The sequence below is a fragment of the Engystomops pustulosus genome, chromosome 5 (assembly GCF_040894005.1).
Source record: "Engystomops pustulosus chromosome 5, aEngPut4.maternal, whole genome shotgun sequence".
NCBI classification, from domain to species: Eukaryota; Metazoa; Chordata; class Amphibia; order Anura; family Leptodactylidae; genus Engystomops; species Engystomops pustulosus.
In genome coordinates, this window is record NC_092415.1 from 168,724,732 (window position 1) to 168,747,372 (window position 22,641).

The 22,641-nt window shown below is 41.2% G+C and overlaps 1 long non-coding RNA gene across 1 annotated transcript in view; it reads right to left on the reverse strand.

The window, feature by feature from the left end:
* Positions 1-2,096: 2,096 nt before the first annotated feature.
* Positions 2,097-22,641, reverse strand: part of LOC140134236 (uncharacterized) — a 113,029-nt gene continuing 92,484 nt past the window's right edge. The window contains exon 3 of the long non-coding RNA XR_011856144.1: positions 2,097-2,430. This is a non-coding gene — a long non-coding RNA (uncharacterized lncRNA). The remainder of the gene's footprint in view (positions 2,431-22,641) is intronic.

Sequence of the window (22,641 nt, forward strand, 5' to 3'; positions counted from 1 at the left end):
GATCACACATTTTCTCCATGTCATATTACAATTTATATTTTAATTTCCATTTTATCTACATTTTATGTTATCTCTGTCTGTATTGGCTAGTTTTTGCCTGTCTTTTTTTGGTCTGCTTCTTTGGTAATTTATCTCACTTTTTCTTTGTGTTAAATGGTTTTTTTTTCAGATCTCTTTTTGAGACATTTGTTACAAATGTCTCTAAAATGTCATACAGATGTCTCAAGTCACTTCTTTCCATTTTCTAAGTTTTCCATGCGCCAACAAATTTTGCAAATTTTCGCCAGTTTGAAATGATAAATGTAATTTGCAACATTTAGCACATCTGGAATAGAAGAGAAATGTTTCTCACTGAGGAAAAACAAATGTCCCCAAAAAGGCGCAAAAATTGCAATGCGCCAATAAATGTCTCAAAAATGACAGAAAAAACAGGAAGAAAAATAGAGATAAATGACCCCCTTTGTGACCCTATTGAGTATTTTACATTGGAATGTATATATTATATATCTGCATAGTATATCTATTTATCTGTCTGTCTAACTATCTGTACACAATATGAATATATAACAATTTTACAGTATTAAAAAGTATACACATATATCTATGTTCATAAAATACATAATATTTGCATTTGTATTAAACACTGTGACAAATAGTGAATTCCATCCAATAAAGAATTGATGGTTTCTAAAAATCTATTAAAATGAGATTATTGTGTTTTTTTTGTTTATGGTCTGGCTATTATTATTTGCAATGAAGTATTCAACATTCAATGTATAGTATGTAATGTAAAGTATAGAACAAAAGTTTGGAAGTAGACATACAACACACACTATATACAAAAATACTATTATGCCATAAATGACACTAAAAAAACTGAAAATTATTAATGTAAAAACATAGTGAACAGTGAACAGCTGTGTTTATCATGTCTAGTTTTCAATAAATTTAACATACCTTTGTCTTTTCTTTGCATTTTTTGCACAATTCTAAACAGTCTTGGTTTCAAGTTCCTCATATATGCCTCAATACACATCTATCTATTGTGGAACGGTCCAATCTCAGTTTAGTGGGTTCTCAATCCTATTGTGAGGGTGTTATTTCACTGTAATGTCTTTTATTTTTATATGCTCTCTATGATCTTTAGAGCGCTGTGGAATATGATTACACTCTATACATAAAGATTTATTACTATATGTTTATTATAATTATCTAATCACAGTATAGCATCAATTAGACATTCATACAGGTGTGTAGGTACACATGGATACTGAGGTAACACAGTTTTGACCTGTACTTTATATTATGGGTCTCCTTGCATAAGGAAGTGACATCCCAAAGAAGTTTTCCTCCTCCTCATGCCCCGTAGGGGACTCATGTGACTCTCTCCCACATAAGACATTGTACAATGGGGAACCATGGTACAGATTTCGAGCTTGAGTCAACACTTCTTTCCAGTCATGACTGAAACTGGTTTGCACCTCTTTGGTGAGAGCAGAATATGCACAGATGTAACATATTAAAGTTATTCTCCATTGAAAGCACATGTAACATAAATGGTCAGACCACCTTTTCTCTATTCTTTTTCAACATATCAACACCTAACTCAGGGATGTTATAAAGTGTGGTACACTGCTGAAAAGATTCAGTGTGAAGATAAAGAAGTACTTAAAAAAGTCAAAAGTATCATTAGAGCTATTCATAATGCCAGAAATAAACTGAACATCCCTTGAAGTTTTATATAGTTTATTAGCTGTGTCAAGTTTTCCAGATCATCCCAGTTCCTGATTTTGCATGTGTAAAAGTTCAGGAATGTGGTCCGGCAGTGCTCAGTAATGCCCCCTGTGGCAGAATTGGTAAAACCCAATGGTAAGGCAATTTATTCACATTTGAAAAAATAACAGAGAAATGAAACTAAATGCAAGATTTTACGGAAGTGTTATTGTATGGTGAATACACTTATATACAATGGAACCTTTATTACAAGTAGGATTAACACTCGTAATGAAATCACTCATATGTCAAAGCAAGTTTTCCCATGAGAAATCATTGAAATGCAGACAATTTGTTCCATAACCCAAAAATATTTAGTCATGTGTAGTACAACATCTAGATCCTTTATTTCTTTTACTTCTCCAATATTATGTTATAGACAGAGGTACAGAACAGTAGAGGGTGGGGAGGGCTCACAAAATGCTCGTATTATGAAATTTTGCTGGTAACCAAAGCTACCTTTAAAAAAAAAAAATACAATCTTGTCAAAATGCTTGCAGATAAAGTTACTTGTAATCCACGGTTCCGCTATATAGTCCATTAGAAGTGGGCTAGGGATATCCAGCACGGTGGCATAGTGTTTAGCATCGCAGCCCCAATATGAGCCCTGTTGGGTACAGGGACGGATTGGGCAAACTCTGTGCAGCACTGCGTAACCTATATGGCAAACAAATTAAGGAATTATTATTGTTGAGTGATAAAGATACACAGTGTTCATAAAAATCTGTAATTAAGTGAATTTACTTGGATTAAGTGAAGAAAAAGAGTCTTCTATTGTAGACCATTGTTCACATTGGGGCACATTTACTAAGGGTCCGTGGACCGCATTTCCGTTGGGTTTCCCGACTATTTCGGATTTGCTCTGCATTTAACAGGGGTTTTGGCGCACGCGATTGGATTTTGGCGCAATTGTGCCGACTTTCATGCAATACAAATCGGTGGGGCAGGCCGTCGGACAACCCGACTGATTCGGACTAAGCGCGGGATTTAAAATTCAAATTGTGTCACAAGGCACGCACTCACATACACCTGGAAGAAGAAGGTGAACTCCGGCGGACCTCAGCGGGGAAGCGACACATGCAGGATATCGGGCGCACGATCTTGGTGAATTGCGCTGGACTTCATCCTCGTTGGACAGTCCGGATCGGGGATTGCAACAGGACCGGGTAAGTAAATGTACCCCATTGTATCGCAAGTGGAGCATTGTTAGACATTTGTTATTATAGGACAGTGATGGCTAACCTATGGCACTGGTGCCAGAGGTGGCACTCAGAACCCTTTCTGTGGGCACTCAGGCCATCACCAGAGAGGACTCCAGGTATCTTCCTGCAGTCCCAGACAGCACAGGACTTGCTGTACACAGAGCTATATTAAAGTGACAGCGCTACCTGGGACTATTTCCTGCTTTATTGGTGTCCTCAGGGTGCTGGTATCAATGAAAACTGTGACAGAGAAGGGAGTATAAATCACAAATTAAATTTCTGTGTTGGCACTTTGCGATAAATAAGTGGGTCTTTGTTGTAGTTTGGGCACTCGGTCTCTAAAAGGTTTGCCATCACTGTTATAGGACATGGTACATAGGGTAAATGTAGATTACATTGTATTGGCACTGGTATATTATTCTACTACAAAAATAAGTAAATTTTGTTTATTTTAGGTGAAATATTACATTGATATTATAGATAAATCTATGCAGGGCCCTTGTGCAGATTTATCTATACCATCAATTGTACATTTCCACCTAAAATTAACAAAATTTACTTATTATTGTAGTAGTATAAGATGCCAGTGCCGATACAATATCATCTGCAGTTATATACTAACTAGTAACATGAGAATAACAATTGATGCAATTCTAATATTCTCTATTTTTTATTTTAACAGACTCTGCTTATATAAAAAAAAATACAAATAAAAGTTATTTTAAAAAGGTTAAGCTCTTCCCAAATAAAGTCATATATCGTCATGCGTTTACTTGAGACTTATCCTCAAATGCCCTATCTGAGCGCAGAGTGTGAAAGGTGCGGATGACAAGATTGACGTGTCACTTTTTACAAAAAGCTTGTGTAAATCCTCATACTTCTAGTGAGTTTAAGAGAAGTCTCCCACGCCCACACCGAATGACTGACTACTTTCCCTGTATGACCAGAAAACTGTCAATGACTGTGTGTGGGCAGGGGGCACCACATTCTGGATTTGTTTGTACAACCTTCTCACAATGTCATATTTGCCACATGTTGTCTTCTGAGAAGACGCCCACCTCAATCTATTCAATTCCTTTGTATCTTTTGTACTGTATATTAGTTCTCTTTCACTGGAACAACTCTTTAGAAGACTCTTTTGTGCCATTTAGTCAAATGATTAAAAGTCTTGGTGTATAAGGCTTCTATATGAGGAATAAGACCATCTGACCATTGAGTGACTTTTACATAAACTGAGCTCAGGATTGGATAAAGAATTTCTTTTTTTAAAAATCTCCCCCATCTACAAAAGAGAATATTCAGTGCAATTATGTTTATCTTTTACACACACATACAGCAGCCTGGATGACATTATAGAACAAGTGGTATAGCTGGAAATCGAACCCTGATGTTAGTGATATATTCCTCTACAGCGGCCATCTTGGACCAAGAGAACCAAACAGCGGCCATTTTGGATCAAGCTACCATTTTAGTATTAGCCGGGGGTCATGCCGGGGGTCAAGCACTGTCCAGCTAATGTCATGATTCTGGTGTGTCTTGGGTTTGTACTCTCGTCCCGGTAACGGGCAGCATGAAAGAGGTAATTTGAAAGTCACCTTGCAATGGGGGTTTGAGCCCCAGATAAAAATCTCTGACACTGGCATAAGATACAAAAGTAGGAGTATCTTTCCATGTCTCTTGTGACTCTTTCAGACCCTACAGTTGCTCCTTTACAACTCAGTCTTTGGGTAGAACTAAAAATCTTCACATTTTTCACTGAACATATTTTACCAGTGGATTGTGTAGGGAATGTTCAGAATAAAAGTTGGGGCTGTTGTCCTTGTCGTCAACTGTATTTGATGAAATAGGCTATAAAAAAATGCAATATTAATTAATAGAAGATGATGTTTGAAAGGTCTACTATTCTGTTTCAGGGCAGAATACGATCAAGCTTAATCCAATTAACTCAAAAGACTAAAAACTTAGATCTGGACAAAAAAAAAAACACATTTCCAAAGTCATTTCATAAACAAATTTCACTTTCTTTGTGAAAATGATTAATTGTTTGACTCTAACTTCCTTCACAAATCAGCAACAATGTTCGTAGTGTCACATAAATCTCTGAGATAATCTTATGTCACCACAGAACATTTTACAGAATGATAAATTGCGGGAGATTTCATTACATCTTAAATGTTTTTACATTATTTATAAGCACACTCATAAATGCTCATGCATATTGAAAGAGCTTATATTTGGAAATGGAAAATGCCCAAAATACATAATACACTGTTAGTCTATTCTTCTATTCTAACTTGTATTGTCACTTTTATGTAGTTTATGCCTTCATTCACTTGTATGAAATGGCTCGGGTGTCATGACCTTACAATGTTACTTTAGGTGAGTGATATGATCTCCCTCGACTGAACAACTTTATGTAGCCTTCAGCATAAAATTACCTACAACTTTGTAAAAACATTTAATAATTTATGCAGTCAAGGTGGTGGGTGGCCCAATGACCGGTATGCACCTGTTCATACATTCTACAGCCATATTCATACACAGACTAGAGAGGACCTAGCAGCAATGATAATATTGAACCTTCCGATTATGTGGCTTTGTTGTGCCTACAAGAACTAAAATACCCACTCAGCTATGGCTTAACCCTATCTGCAAGAGACCTAAAGAAGCCAAGTTATCTCCTTCTGAGCTTCGATATTGTATTGTTTTGAGAAGTAAGCCTACATGCACACAAAGTTAGTTTTCATCTTCTGGATGACATATGATGACATGTGGACCTTGTTTTGGACCAACGACTGATTGTTGACACCCGAACATGTGGACCATGTTTATGGACATATGACACATTGTTGACACACGGACACAAAAACAATCCAGGATTCGTGGCCCGAGAACAGCATAAGGCTCCATGCACACGTCCGCATGAGCAGACATGTGCCGTGAGCGGTAAGCCGACTGGAGGAGGGTATGAGTGCTGCTCACCCCTCCCCTCTTCATAGAGAGCTGAGCGGTCAGGCCGCAAATCCGGACAGGAATAAGGCCTTTCCCTATATCAGTGGTGGTGAACCTATGGCACGGGTGCCAGAGGTGGCACTCGGAGCCCGTCCTCTTGGCACTCAGGCCCTAGCCCAATTTCACCAAACAGGACCACATCCACCAAATCTTCCTACGGTCCCAAGCAACTTAAGGGATGCTGCTCTCAGCGCTATTTTAAAGCAACACTTCACTGGCTGTTTGAAACTGCAGGAAAAGTGAGAAGGTATTGACAGAACTGCATTGTCTTTGGAGGTCCTCCTGCTGAACCCACCGTTCTTCCTGGTGAGAAGCTACAATGATGGTCTGAATTTGCCCACCTTCTTTTAACTGTATTGGTGGCCTTAGGAGAGCCAATACAACTGAATGATGTTGAAGAACAGGTAGCAATAAGTTACTGCTTGAATTGCCATGTTGGCACTTCATGGTAAATAAGTGGATTTTGGTTGTAGTTTGGGCACTTGGTCTCTGAAAGGTTCGCCATTACTGCTCTATATTTTGCTCATTGCACCTCTTGGGTGGCCATGAACTAGCTGCCGTTTTTGTCAACGTGTTCATGGAGCCTAAGTAAGATCAGTATCTGAAGAGCATTACTTCTTTCTTATATAAAGAACTTTTATTATGGGTTAATTGCTCAAGAAATGCAATGCAAGTTTATCACCTGTTCACACAAATAGCAGAAAATTAAGGGACTGTCCATAACACAATGGGGCAGATTTATTAAGCTATCTGAAAGTCAGAATATTCTTTGCTGCCCATGGCAACCAATTACAGCTCAGCTTTCATTTTACCAGTGCTCATAAATATTTAAAAGCTGAGCTGTGATCGGTTGACATAGAGCAACTAAAAATATTCTGACTTTCAGACAGCTTGATCGATCTGCCCCATTGTTATGATAGAACCCCCCCCCCCTCTCCCCCATTTACCAAATAAGGAAGAGCTGCAGTGAAAGTTACAGCACAAGGGTAATTTATAGCCCATGGAATTAATTATTTGAAAGGTGTTTTTTCCAAATAATAGTATTACCCCTTTCCCAGACAATCCCTTTAAACAAGGACATGCTCCTTATGTAGAGAAGGAAATATCTATCTTCACTTAGTCTGACCGCAGTTATTGCTGTAACCCACCTGTTGAAAGTTATGATGATACTCAGATCTATTACAAATATATTGGTCAAGGAACAGTCTGTACAAAGTCCAGCGTTCATGTTGAAAATGTCTATTAATCATTTGTACTAGACCAGAAAATCTAAGTACCGTTTTTTCCTGAGACTCAGTCTTCTCCATCCTGTTAGATGCAGATAATCTTATTCTAAGGCAATTCTCCTGAAAGTGATGTGCAAAGATGAGCAATTAAAAGATGGTGAGGAAGCCATGACCATCACGGTGACATATGACATACCTATGTAGAGGCGCACAAGACTCAATCTGCATATTCTATCACATGGTTTCCATTACAAGTGAGAGCTTTGTTTTGCATGTAATGTTTTTGTAAATGCATATCATGGTTATGTCTACATTACAGTGACAAGGAGCGAAGAAAGCGAACTACAGCCCTTGCACTTGAGGTTGTGGGAATATTTACATTATGTCAACACGGTAGGCTGTACCTCCTTGGAGACACAGATGTAGAACTCGTAACTTGAATTGAAATCTGGATTTTGAACTACCTCAGCCCTCTGCACAAGCCAACTTTTTCTCCATTTAGCCTCAGGCCTGCCATAAATTGTTGTCATGAGATATCTGTAACTGTTGAAAGAAACATGCCTTGGAATCCTTATGAAAAAGGTCACTTTTTCCCATTCTCTCAGTTCTAACTTTGTTAAAAATCATCTGTTGAACAAGTGGAATCGTTATTTAATAAACAAATATACATATTGAGATTTGTAGTAGGGTCATAAAAGTTCAAATATTACATTATTGTAAACTAAAACGATCTATGACGGATACAACATTTGAATGGTTGACCATTTTAAGGCTTTTTGGCTTTAAACAATCGATAAATAAAAACCTTATTCACCTTCTAAAGGATCTCTGGTTCAAGAGCTATATGGTCCATTCCCTGAAAATTCTGATGCTTACCAATTCATAAATGATGACAACACACCCGTCTTTCACATGAGCAGTTAGCCAGTCACAAACCTTGGAAGTGAAATGCTATTCGTGTACAACTAAATGACACTTGAGCTAACTGTCATCATTATTTTTCGGTAATTTACCAATATACATATTGAAAATTTTTCACCAACAGACATTCCGGTCCATAAAATGGCAGCAGATGGGGCCTCATGCGATCCTAACTGTCCATGACCAAATTACCTACCAACTACTTAAGATAGTATTCATGAATTTTATCATAATGTCTTGGATGGTAGATTGGTCATTGACAGTAAGAGTGGACAATCACTTTAAAAATGATGTCTGCTATCCTTATTTAAGACTTCTAATTATATTCTCCCTATGTGCTATATGCCGTCCTCCATATTAAACCAATACAGGACCCAATGGCTGATCTGTATTAAACAGCAGACACCTGCCATATTGGCACTGATCTAAACCCCTGTGACATCAACGGGACGTTTATCAGTTGCCACGACAGCCACAGACCAATTAGAGGCTTCCAGGCCTGTCATTTGATGAAATCTATTACAACTTGCTACATCCAAAAAACTTTTAAAAAATTATACATTCAGATCACTTTTCCTTTCACTAGAACACATACAGTATATAAAGAAACAAATAAAACCTTGTTAGGTATCTCCAAGGCCCAAAATGCCCCAAAACATCCAAATGACCAATCTTCTGCTGAACTTCTTTCTTTCTTTATTGTGGTATCATAAACATATACTCACATGGAACATACAAGGGAGGGAGTAGTGGTAGGATGCCTTCTTGAAGTTCATTTTTCACACATTGAGGGGTATAGTTTCTAAAATGGCATCATTTAAATGGTTTTACTGCTATTAAGGCCTGTCAAAGTCACTTAAAACTGAGCAAGTGTCTCTAAATAAGGGCTTTGGTGATTTTCATAAAAATGAGAAAAAATGTAATAATTTTTAGAAATTTTTGCCAAATTTCAATTTTTCTCATAACTAAACACAAAAAATATCATCAAAATGTTTCTATTACTTTAAAGTATAATGTGCGATGAGAAAACGATCTCAAAATCATCTGGATATGTTAAAGCGTTACAAAGGTATAACCTCCTATTATGACACAGGGCACATTTTAAAAATCAGGCCTGGTCCTAAGGCCCTAAAATGACTGAAAGGGTTAAGAACATTAAGGTTCCGGTACCAAAGCTGAACCTAGTGGCACTGATCGTGGGTGTTACCCTTTAAATGCTGACATGACGTCATCCTTGGCATTTAAAGAGTTAATACCCATGATCGGTGCTATCAGTATGGTGGTATTGAACCCAGACTCCTAGCTAAAGTCCAGATACGGGTTCGGGTTCCCTCATCACTTAAGACATAACAATTTTTTCCAGTTTCTCAGTTATTGCATGGAGCATTACATGGGGCCACTAGAAGTACAATTTGTCAAGTAACAAATTGCAACAAGCAACAAGTCCTCATACACACCGAGTTCAGCCCAACCCTAATTTTAATATCCTGTTCAAGTCTGGGCTCGGGTAACAAACCTGGACCCCAACCAGTAACACCTGTGATTGGTGCTGACATAGATATAACCAATTTTTCAAGGGTTCATTAAAATCATTAATCTCAATGGGGCAGATTTATCAAGTGTCTGAATGTCAGAATATTTCTAGTTGCCCATGGCAACCAATCACAGCTCCCCTTTAAAATATTCATGAGCACTGGTAAAATGAAAGCTGAGCTGTGATAGGTTGCCATGGGCAACTGGAAATATTCTGGCTTTCAGACACTTGATAAATCTGCCCCAATGTCTTTTATGTCTTGTTCAAAAATCATGAGGTTCAATATGAAAGTATCAGACTGATAGCAAAATACAAGAATACAATCAGAATTTGACTATTTCTGTACTACCTCGTGATATTCTAATTTCTTTTCTCTGTACTATGCAGTATGAATTTGTTCAAATTGAATTTATAATTAGGGTTGAATCCATTTACAACAAACATTTAATATGTTGTATGAATAAACTTTAATTCATTTAGCTGTTACTTTACGATAATATAATAATACTATATAGACCATTTAGTAATACCTGTTTATCACTCAGCAGGCTTAAATATTAAACTGTAATCTGCCAGACTTTTTGTTGATATTTGGTGTGTTGGTCTCAACATGTTCTTAATATTTAAATTTAACATTAAAGGTATATTCCCACGAAGACAAGTTTCTTATATGTACTCAGGATAGCAAAATAAGACATTCTCTAATTCACTGTTATTAACAAAAATGCAGCATTTCACAAATATAAGTCAAACCTGTCTCTATCAGTCCTGCTGTACACAATTTCAGCTGCCCCTAGACATGACCTTGTAACTTCTGACTAAGGGTCAGATGGATGCCATCTTGGACTTCTGTGTGACAGCCATGCTTGCTGAGTTTCTGTGTCTTTCTGGTCTGTGCCTGTAGCCACGCCCTCTGCATGGAGCTCAGAGACACTCCCTGATTCACTTCTTGCCAGCACCACATTGTGAGGAGAGAGAAGCTGCAAACTGCAAGGCGATAAGGGAAAGGGGGAGGCAGGCACATATCTGTGAAAACAGAGATGTAGCAGTGCTGGCATTGTAAAAGTCAGTCAGCCTCTGTCTGCCATGCCTCTGTGTATTCGGTATATCATGCATTTCTGATCTGTCTCTTCTCTCTCTTTCCATTTGTCAGTGTGTTAGTACCAGCCAGATGAAAGTATATATAATCTTGTACCCTTATAATGTAACCACATTGTCACCTCACAGAATTAAGCTACATTCACATGATGTATGCCCGCCGTACCGTAGTACGGCGGGCATACATCGGCGCTGCGGAGAGGAGCAGGGGATGAGCGCTGCTCACCCCCGCCCCTCTCCATAGGAAGATACAGCGCACGGCGCCGTATCACGGGAAAGGATAGGACATGTCCTATCTTTTCCCGTGCTACACAGCGGTACGGTGCCACACAGGGCAGTGAGCCCATAGGAGTGTATGGGGGACGTATATCGGCCGTATATACGTCGGCCGTATATACGTCCCCCATACATGTGTGTGAATGTAGCCTTAGATGGATCATAATGTGTCTGCTCTGAGAGTCCCCGCCCACACCCTGGGATTTTGCACTGAGCAGCCTAGGAATAATAGAAGCTAAAACAGCATTAAAACTGAGTAAATTTGTAAAGTAAGGGGTTAAAATGATCTTTATTGTTTTATTGTTTATTTAACATGACTAGGGGATTGAGATGTGAGAATTCTCTTTCATGGGAAAACCCCTTTAAATGCCAATTCTATCAATAATATAGTACCGTAATATATATTTACATTAAACTTTTATAACAAAGTTGTTTTTACATGTTGCAGATATTTTAGGTTACTTTCATATGAGGATACTACAAGTGTATTTCAGGGTTGTTCTATGTCTCTGTCTTGGTCCAGCTACGGGTTTAATGACTTGAACTGACAACATCATAGATCATTAGACTCAAAATCGGCCAAGGGCAAAATGAGTTAACTGATGTATCATCTCAATGTATTATTTTTTACATTATTTATTTCTCCTTTATGATATCCATCATACTATCTTATTTCTTATGCAACTTTCATTGGACAACATACATGACACATTATAATTTTTTATCATTGCAAGTAAAAAAGAATCATTTCAAATGTAAGTAACAGCAGGTAAAATCAGTGCTACCATTACCACTAAGGGCTTATTCAATGAGAGCTCAATCTGTTTTTTCATATTTCAGTTTTTTTTAAAAAAAGAGATCCATGGTCCTATGATGAAGCGGTGGTCCAATGAGAAGTCAATAGGTCTCCAAAAAATAATGTGCATTCATTTTTTTGACTGATGATGCTGGGAACCAGGTACTATATGTGTAAAAGTTTGTGATCCAGTTTACCTCAACCCACTTCTATGTCCAGAGAAGCACGGACCTCCCCTCTGCTGGGGTAAAGAAAACAAAAATTCTCGTTGGTCCAGTTGAACTGTAGACAATAGTTTCTTTAATTGATATATTGTTGCAAAATCCATAGTGACAATTTAAACCACCAATGCCTTTCAAATTATACACTCGTTCTTACTCAGGAAATGCGTTGGTGGTTTGAATTGTCACTGCGGATTTTTCAACAATATTTCAATAAAAGAAACTATTGTCTACAGTTCAGCTGGACCAACGAGAATATTTTAACCAGGTGCTATACCTTCTAACTAATGTCAAATCATAATTTTATTTTTTGCGGACGTGAAATAAAAAGGTATGCAATATGAATGTGCAAAAAACCTGGCATGGATACAAATGAAAATAAAAGCTAAACAAAATGGACAGACATGCAACAGACACGCCTGTGTGAATAAACCCTCCATCACGCAATGTAGCCCAATAAATTTGCATAATTACAATTAAGTCAACTTGTGTTAAAAAAATGCCCATTACAAATGATTCCTTTTTCTCAGTGTCCAAAAAGTAAAGAATCCCTGTCAATGGCGATGGTAAAACCACCTTTGCTCTTGGTGTAGAGTATGCTCACAGTCTATGGCAATGGTATAATCACCTCTTCTCCAGATGTAGAGGATGCTCCTTGTCTATGGTGATGGTAGAGCCGCCTCTCTTCTAGTTGTAGAGGATGCCCCCTGTATATGGCAATGATAGGGCCACCTCTTCTCTAGGTGAGAAGGATGCACCTTTCTATAATTATGGTAGAGCCGCCTCTCCTCTGGGTGTAGAGGATGCCCCCTTTCTATGGTGATGGTAGAACCACCTATTCTCTAGGCATAGATGATGCCCCCTTTCTATGGTGATGGTAGAACCACCTATTCTCTAGGCATAGAGGATGCCCCCTGTCTATTGCAATGATAGGGCCGCCTCTTCTCTAGGTGAGGATGCCCCCTCTCTATGATGGTAGAATCACCTCTCCTCTAGGTGTAGAGGAGGCCCCCTGTCTATAGTGATGGTAGAACCGCCTCTCCTCTAGGTGTAGAGGATGCTCCCTGTCTATGGTGATGGTAGAACCGCCTCTCCTCTAGGTGTAGAGGATACTCCCTGTCTATGGTGATGGTAGAACCGCCTCTCCTCTAGGTGTAGAGGATGCCCCCTGTCTATGTTGATGGTAGAACCGCTTCTCCTCTAGATGTAGAGGATGCCCCCTGTCTATGGTGATGGTAGAATCGCCTCTCCTCTGGGTGTAGAGCATGCCCCCTGTCTATGGTGATGGTAGAATCGCCTCTCCCCTAGGTGTAGAGGATACTCCCTGTCTATGGTGATGGTAGAACCGCCTCTCCTCTAGGTGTATAGGATGCCCCCTGTCTATGTTGATGGTAGAACCGCCTCTCCTCTAGATGTAGAGGATGCCCCCTGTCTATGGTGATGGTAGAATCGCCTCTCCTCTAGGTGTAGAGGATGCCCCCTGTCTATGGTGATGGTAGAATCGCCTCTCCCCTAGGTGTAGAGGATACTCCCTGTCTATGGTGATGGTAGAACCGCCTCTCCTCTAGGTGTAGAGGATGTCCCCTGTCTATGGTGATGGTAGAATCGCCTCTCCTCTAGGTGTAGAGGATGCGCCCTGTCTATGGTGATGGTAGAATCACCTCTCCTCTAGGCATAGAAGATGCCCCCTTGTCCTGGCCACAGGGCTAGGTATAAAATGCATTTGAAATAAAACCTTGCCCATTTAGATATTTGTACATAGATATCATAGTGGATATCTGTATACATTATTTATGTTGATGGGTGGTGAGAACATGATATAACATATAAGGGTGTGCAAGAGAAAATAAATATCTTCGACTAAATATTAATTATTGGCCAGATTTATTTAACACTCTGCGTCTGTTTTCAGGCGTAGTTTGCATATAAATACATGTGCAAACTTCTTGGACATGTGTGTGTGCCAGTGTTGTGTACTGTATGTGTAACACAAAACTGCGCACCTAAAGCGGTTTTCAGGTGTGGATTTGAACTCAAAAACGATAAATAAAAAGAAAAACAATGGGTTACTTTTTACCCACTACTTCAGTCTCTGAATCAGAAGCCTTTTCTCAAGCCATTTTCTACGTGTTGGCAAATAGAAATCCGTCCGGTTTGTCTGCGTTTCTTATTTTACCTTTGTAAAGGTCCAACAGAATGTTGGATATTAGTCAAATGATAGAACATCTAAGGCTGCATTCACAAAATCTATGCAGTAGTATGGCGTGCATACATCGCCCCTCTCCTTAGTAATATATGACGCAATGCGCCATATTCCGGGTAAAGATAGGACATGTCTTTCTCCCGGCTATGGAAAGGTATGGTGCGCCCATTGCCATGTATGGGGGATGTATATATACGCCGTATATGCGTTTGCCGTATATATGTCCCCCATACGTTCATGTGAATGTAGCCTAAGACATCATGTAGCAGTGGGTGATGTATTTTAATCTTTGCTTTAGAACCCATTTTCTTCTAAATACCCTGACACTGCCGGTTTATGGTGCTCTGATTAAAGCTACAGATTCTTCACAGTTTGTATTTCCCTTTTGATCATGTGACTTTCATCCAGGATTTAAGCCATACTAAATATATGAACGCAATGGGGTAGATGTATGAATGTGTTGGTCTTTAGACCAGTGCCGAGTAGAAGTAGACAGATTAATCCCTGTGTCTGATGCTGGATGATTAATCTGGTGCAGTATAAGACTGATGAGTCCTACTTTGCACCTCCTATTTGTCGGTCTTGTTTCGTGTTCCACAATATCGAATAGCACACGGGCTGTTTTCTATCTGGTCACGCGCCCTATTACTGAGGACATGTCCTTTTTTCTGACTAGTCAGAAAACTGTCTAAACAATAGATAAATGTGGCGTATACCATTTCATGTGCAAATTACTCCAGTTTTCCAGAGTAAACAGATTGATATATCTCCCCAATCATTTAACAATGCTGTAAATATACAGGGACATATAAAATAATTAAATGAAATACGGTTACATGGTAACCACCCAGAATGTGCATTTATTGTAGTTTTTAAAAAATTTAAACAAACACAAAGAAGACAATTCACATACATTCCATGGTCGTACATAAATAATAAAAATATGGAAAGTTCTATTTAAGAACTTGAGTTAACAAAATTACATAGTGAGTACATGATGACTGAGTCCTCTTTACAGAATGTCCTGGCAACAATCCTGCTGACCCCAATCTGAAAAAATGTGATGCATAATAAACATATGCACTGCCAGGCAATTACAACATAACAAGTCTGTAAATCTATATGTTCCACTCCGAAGAACAGGCAAGAAAATGTCTATATAATTTACACAATCCAATTTCTGACTCATACGCTCCAAACTCTTAACATTCTCCATAACTTAAAAAAAAAAAGATATATCCTATTATAGGATTTTGCACGTAAAGAAAACAGGTGCCGAACATATTGCGCTTCCCATGCAAAGTATACATTGTTACCTTTGATTCATTAAAACTAATTTTCGGCAAAGCAAAGTAAATAGCCCCTATTATGTCTTTATCATCTCTTAACATCCTAACCCTTTGCATCGAGGAACGTCACTCTCTGACAGAGTAAGAAATGCATTTACATGGTTTAAACTCTTAAATTGTCTCTTTCAATTAATTTGCCATCATGGAGCGGTCTGGAAGCCATTACTCAGTAACTCTTCATTGTAATTGCTTGCAGCTGAGCATCTATTCCTCAGTAACATAAGAATGAAAGAGAACTCAGTTGGTAACAAGTGCAATTGATTCCATTTAGAAATCCCTTGGTGCCGTGCCATGTTTGGCCTGCATGAGAGGAAACAAGAGGGTTTTTTTGGGGCCAGGAAATGATTTGGCAGACATAAGATGGTTTGTATGTGGTTTGCCTTCACTTCTCAGCTGGTCCTTGTTAAAACTTAGACTCTAGGGCTCCTGCTTTTTATGGGTTTTTTTTTTTGGTTTCAAATACGCACAATACATTTTTTACTCACTTCCATTTAATCAAATAGCAAATTGAAGTTTTCCTTCTACAGATTCTGCTACTATCTTCACTACTCCCTGCAGAACCCTAAGGTATACAGTGTACAGCATGTTCTAATATTCTAATAAACAAGAAAGATGAATTACGTGGATATTTATGGCTTTCAAGCAAAAAAAAAAACATTCAACAAATGATGGCAATTAATTCTGAGGTACATCCTAAGGACTTGTTTTAAACTTAGATTTGAACAGATTTTTAAACAAGTTTTATTATTTTATACATTACAATAGAAATGATAAGATATAAAACTGCTCGCTTTGTGACGTAGCAATGGAGAAGAATCCTTGTTTATCTGTTTTTTAAAAACTGTCAACTTAATTTAAAAATTTACAAATTCTGGGTGAATTTACACAAATGTATGCCCGCCAGGCCATACCCGGGCGGGCATACATTTGGCGCAATATAGAGAAGGAGGGGTGACTCCTCCCGTCTCCATAGAGATGGACGGCTTAAGGAGCGTAGGACATGTCCTATCTTTTCCCCGTGTACGGAGTGCTACGGTGCCGCTCGTGTGGGGCAACGTATCGCTCCATGAGGCCATTGCCGTCTATTGGGGGCGTATGTATGGCCGCAAGCTTGCGGCCATACATGTCTCATCCATACGGCCGTGTGAATGTGGCCTCAGTGTTATAATAACTGGTCAGTTGTGAGTCTCAGTAATAATATGAAATTATATGGTTGTCTGTGTCATGCTAAGAGTCCTGCCCTTTTCTATTTTTTCATAGATCTAGAAGTATGATGGCTAGTTTTTTCTTTTTTTAGGACAAATGAAAACATTTAAAGGGAGTATTCCCCACCCCTGCAGATAAGTTGTTGGCATTGCCCTACACTGCCCCCCCCCCCCACACTGAGCCCAAAAACAAAATCTTTTTAAATCTTTAAAATCTTTGTTCTTTTAGTTTTTTGGTAGTCCTCTACCGTAGGAAAGACTGCACAAGTTCCTTCATCTGCTGGATGCTAGCAGGACATGTTACAGGAAGTCTGGAATCCTGCTACAAACAGATTACATTATTCACTCCTCCCATGGACTACAGACAAAGTTTTCCAGGGTAAGTACAATATGGGTGACACTATTAGGGTCTTGTATGTACCCTGGTAAAGTCTGTATTAAGTAGCCAACCCCTTTAACCCATTCAAGACTCTTTTTCGGTTTTTGTTCTTCTGTTTTTCACCACCCTCATTCCAAAGGCTTGTTCTCTGTGGGAAAAATAGTACTTTTAGTGGTGCCATTTAATTTTCTGTGCAATGTATTGGAAAACTGGAATAAAATGTCAAGTTTGGAGAAATTGACAAAAAATCCATTTGAGGCATATTCCTGTTGGCTCTGCTTTTATGACGCTGTGCGCTCCAAATGACACCCACCCTTTATTCTTTGGGTCAGTGCGATCACAGGGATACTAAATGTACATAGGTTTTAGTAGATTTTTTTTGGCATTTTGCCAAATTCTGATGCCATTTACATTTTCAATCTTCGGTCTATGGACATGTTTTTATTGCAAATATTTAGATTCTGACATTTGGGTGCTATTTTCTGTTATGGTGCTATGGACTGGAATAATATTTTTTTATACTTTGTAATAAAAAAATATATATATTTTTATATATATATATATATATATATATATATATATATATATATATAGTTTTTTATAGTTTTATTTATATATGGCATTTTGGGAAGTGGTTATACTTTAGCTGTTTTCATATGTGTATTGATGTGAAACTTAGGCATTTTTATAATTTTTTTAATTGAATTTTTTTTTTAAATTTCTATTTATTTCAATTTTTATGCCTAAGCCCACTATTATTTCAGATCAGCGGCAGGCCTGTCTTATTGGCATCCTACAATGATGAGGGGGACTGTCAAAATGTCGGTGCTAGAGATGAGCGAGCACTAAAATGCTCGGGTACTCGTTATTCGAGACGAACTTTTCCCGATGCTCGAGTGCTCGTCTCGAATAACGAGCCCCATTGAAGTCAATGGGAGACTCGAGCATTTTTCAAGGGGACCAAGGCTCTGCACAGGGAAGCTTGGCCAAACACCTGGAAACCTCAGAAAAGGATGGAAACACCACGGAAATGGACAGGAAACAGCAGGGGTAGCATGCATGGATGCCTCTGAGGCTGCTTAAACGCACCATTATGCCAAAATTATGGGCAACAGCATGACAGAGTGACAGAATGAAGCTAGATAGCATCTAAAACATCCAATAATTGACCCTGACACTATAGGGGATGGCATGCAGAGGCAGCGGCAGCAGCGGCAGGCTAGAGAGTGGCATGGCGACATACCCTAAATGGACTCAGGCTTCAAACCAATGGGTGGCAGAGAGGAACCAAAGGAGGTGAGCAAGAAGTGCTGAAATTATTTCCTCTGTGAAAAATGAGCCTGACACAGCTCGTTTGATAAGGGGACGACATTTGGAGGCAGCCATGGAGAGGTCTCCATGATTAAGAGCGACAGTATGGGGCATCCATATTGCGCTTCTATGATTGCAACTGCAGGTCTCCAGCATGGCGGCGACAGACGCGCCGAGTTCCACTATGTATCTGGTGAAACACCTGAAAATTCTGCCTGACACAGCTCGTTTGATAAGGGGACCATGTATGGAGGCAGTGAACTAGTAGTAGATTAAAGGTGCTGCAGTTAAAACTATGTTAGTTGGATCTTGGGATGGAGCTGGCGCTTCGCTGCCAGGCGAGCTTTCGCCAATCCAAGCCCCTGTCTCTAGGCTACTCCCCAAACAGCACTTCTAAGAACCTTTTGTATAAGATCAAGTGTAGTAGCGTTCTTATAAGTTTGGGATATGGCGGGTGAGGGGAATGTAAACAGATGCGCAAGAAGCGCTGAAATAATATCGGTAAATGATAAAAGTTTGCCAGTATATTTTGTGGATTACACATTAGGGTGGCGACAAAGTTAACAAGTTTGATGTGGAATGCCCTGTAATAGCTCTTGGGCGGTGTGCCTTTTATCGCCTAGGCTCAGCAGTTTGAGCACCGCCTGCTGTCGCTTAGCGACGGCACTGCTGCTGTGCCTAGAGCTACCGACTGATGGCGCCATGCCCACGGATGGTAATCCGGAGGAGGAGGAGGTGGAGGAGGGGTGGGAGGAGGAGGAGGTATAGTAGGCCTTTGAGACCTGGACCGAGGTAGGCCCCGCAATCCTCGGCATCGGCAGTATATGACCAGCCCCAGGGTCAGACTCGGTCCCAGCCTCCACCAAGTTAAGTGTAGTAGCGTTCTTATAAGTTTGGGATATGGCGGGTGAGGGGAATGTAAACAGATGCGCAAGAAGCGCTGAAATAATATCCGTAAATGGTAAAAGTTTGGCAGTATATTTTGTGGATTACACAGCAGTGTAATCAACAGATGCGCAAGAAGCGCTGAAATAATATCGGTTAATCATAAAAGTTTGCCAGTATATTTTGTGGATAACACAGCAGGGTGGCGACAAAGTTAACAACTTTGATGTGGAATCCATGAAAACAACCCAAATTTTTGCCTGACACACCTCGTTTCATAAGGGGACGATGTATGGAGGCAGCTATATGGACGACTTTTGGAGGTAGCAATAAAGACAACGTGTGGAGGCTGCTATGGAGACAATTTAATTTGGATAGTGCCTGTATGTGGCAGTCCAAAAAAGTTTTCAAACCAGAGGAGCAGGTAGGTGGCCCTCCAGAAAAATGAAATAGATTGAGTGCCTGTATGTGGCAGTCCAAAAAAGTTTTCAAACCAGAGGAGCAGGTAGGTGGCCCTCCAGAAAAATTGAATAGATTGAGTGCCTGTATGTGGCAGTCCCAAAAATTGTTTAAAACAGAGGACCGGGTAGGTGGCCCTCCAGAAAAATTAAATGCATAGAGTACTATAGCTAAAGCCAGTGGGCCCTGTCAAAAAATAGCCAGTTTCCTCTGCTTTAGTGTACAAAGAGGAGGAGAAGGAGGAAAATGAGGAGGAGGAGTTCATAAATTATTCAGGTTGAGCTTCCTTCACCTGGTGGAGATTGGAAATTATGAGAAATCCAGGCTTTATTCATCTTAATAAGCGTCAGCCTGTCAGCGCTGTCAGTCGACAGGCGTGTACGCTTATCGGTGATGATGCCACCAGCTGCACTGAAAACCCGCTCGGACAACACGCTAGCGGCAGGGCAGGCAAGAACCTCCAAGGCGTACAGCGCCAGTTCGTGCCACATGTCCAGCTTTGAAACCCAGTAGTTGTAGGGAGCTGTGTGATCATTTAGGACGATGGTATGGTCAGCTACGTACTCCCTCACCATCTTACTGTAAAGATCAGCCCTACTCTGCCGAGACTGGGAACAGGTGACAGTGTCTTGCTGGGGTGACATAAAGCTGGCAAAAGCCTTGTAAAGCGTACCCTTGCCAGTGCTGGACAAGCTGCCTGCTCGCCTACTCTCCCTCGCTACTTGTCCCGCAGAACTACGCACTCTGCCGCTAGCGCTGTCAGAAGGGAAATACTGTTTCAGCTTGTGCACCAGGGCCTGCTGGTATTCATGCATTCTCACACTCCTTTCCTCTCCAGGGATGAGAGTGGAAAGATTTTGCTTGTACCAGGGGTCCAGGAGAGTGAATACCCAGTAATCGGTGCTGGAATAAATTCTTTGAACGCGAGGGTCACGGGATAGGCAGCCTAGCATGAAATCTGCCATATGCGCCAGAGTACCAACGCGCAAGAATTCACTCCCCTCACTGGCCTGACTGTCCATTTCCTCCTCCTCCAACTCCTCCAACTCCTCTTCTTCTGCCCATACACGCTGAACAGTGAAGGACTGAACAATGGTCCCCTCTTGTGTCTCGCCAACATTCTCCTCCTCTTCCTCCTCATCCTCCTCCACCTCCTCCGATATGCGCTGAGAAACAGACCTGAGGGTGCTTTGGCTATCAACAAGGGAATCTTCTTCCCCCGTCTCTTGTGACGAGCGCAAAGCTTCCGACTTCATGCTGATCAGAGAGTTTTTCAACAGGCCAAGCAGTGGGATGGTGAGGCTGATGATGGCGGCATCGCCACTGACCATCTGTGTTGACTCCTCGAAGTTACTCAGCACCTGACAGATATCAGACATCCACGTCCACTCCTCATTGTAGACTTGAGGAAGCTGACTGACCTGACTATCAGTTCTGGTGGAAGTTGACATCTGGCAGTCTACAATCGCTCTGCGCTGCTGGTAAACTCTGGATAACATGGTTAATGTTGAATTCCACCTCGTGGGCAGGTCGCACAACAGTCGGTGAGCGGGCAGTTGGAGGCGGCGCTGCGCTGCCCTGAGAGTGGCAGCATCTGTGCTGGACTTCCTGAAATGCGCACAGATGCGGCGCACCTGCGTGAGCAAATCAGACAGATTGGGGTATGTCTTGAGGAAACGCTGAACTATCAGATTTAACACATGGGCCAGGCATGGCACATGTGTCAGTCTGCCGAGTTGCAGAGCCGCCACCAGGTTACGGCCGTTGTCACTCACAACCATGCCTGGCTTCAGGTTCAGCGGTGCCAGCCACAGATCAGTCTGCGCCGTGATGCCCTGTAATAGTTCTTGGGCGGTGTGCCTTTTATCGCCTAGGCTCAGCAGTTTGAGCACCGCCTGCTGTCGCTTAGCGACGGCACTGCTGCTGTGCCTAGAGCTAGCGACTGATGGCGCCATGCCCACGGATGGTAGTTCGGAGGAGGAGGTGGAGGAGGGGTGGGAGGAGGAGGAGGCATAGTAGGCCTTTGAGACCTGGACCGAGGTAGGCCCCGCAATCCTCGGTGTCGGCAGTATATGACCAGCCGCAGGGTCAGACTCGGTCCCAGCCTCCACCAAGTTAACCCAATGTGCCGTCAGCGATATATAGTGGCCCTGCCCGGCAGCACTCGTCCACGTGTCCGTGGTCAGGTGGACCTTGTCAGAAACGGCGTTGGTCAGGGCACGGATGATGTTCTCTGACACGTGCTGGTGCAGGGCTGGGACGGCACATCGGGAAAAGTAGTGGCGGCTGGGGACCGAATACCGAGGGGCGGCCGCCGCCATGAGGTTGCGAAAGGCCTCGGTCTCTACCAGCCAAAAGGGCAGCATCTCCAGGCTAAGCAATCTGGAGATGTGGACATGGGGTTTTTGGGCCAGGGTCCTGGGCAGGGGGCTGACTATCAGCTGACACAGGGGAAGGAGCAGTGGTGTGCACGGCCGGAGGTGAACGGGCTTGGTGCCACTGAGTGGGGTGTTTAGCATTCATATGCCTGCGCATACTGGTGGTAGTTAAGCTAGTAGTGGTGGAACCCCTGCTGATCCTGGTTTGGCAAAGGTTGCACACCACAGTCCGTTGGTCATCCGGTGTTTCCTTAAAGAACCTCCAGACTTCTGAAAATCTAGCCCTCGCCGCGAGAGCCCTCGCCACGGGAGCTTCACTACGTGACACATTTGGCGCTGATGCACCAGCTCTGGCCCTGCCTCTTCGTCTGGCCCCACCGCTGCCTCTTCCAACCTGTTCTGGTCGAGGACTC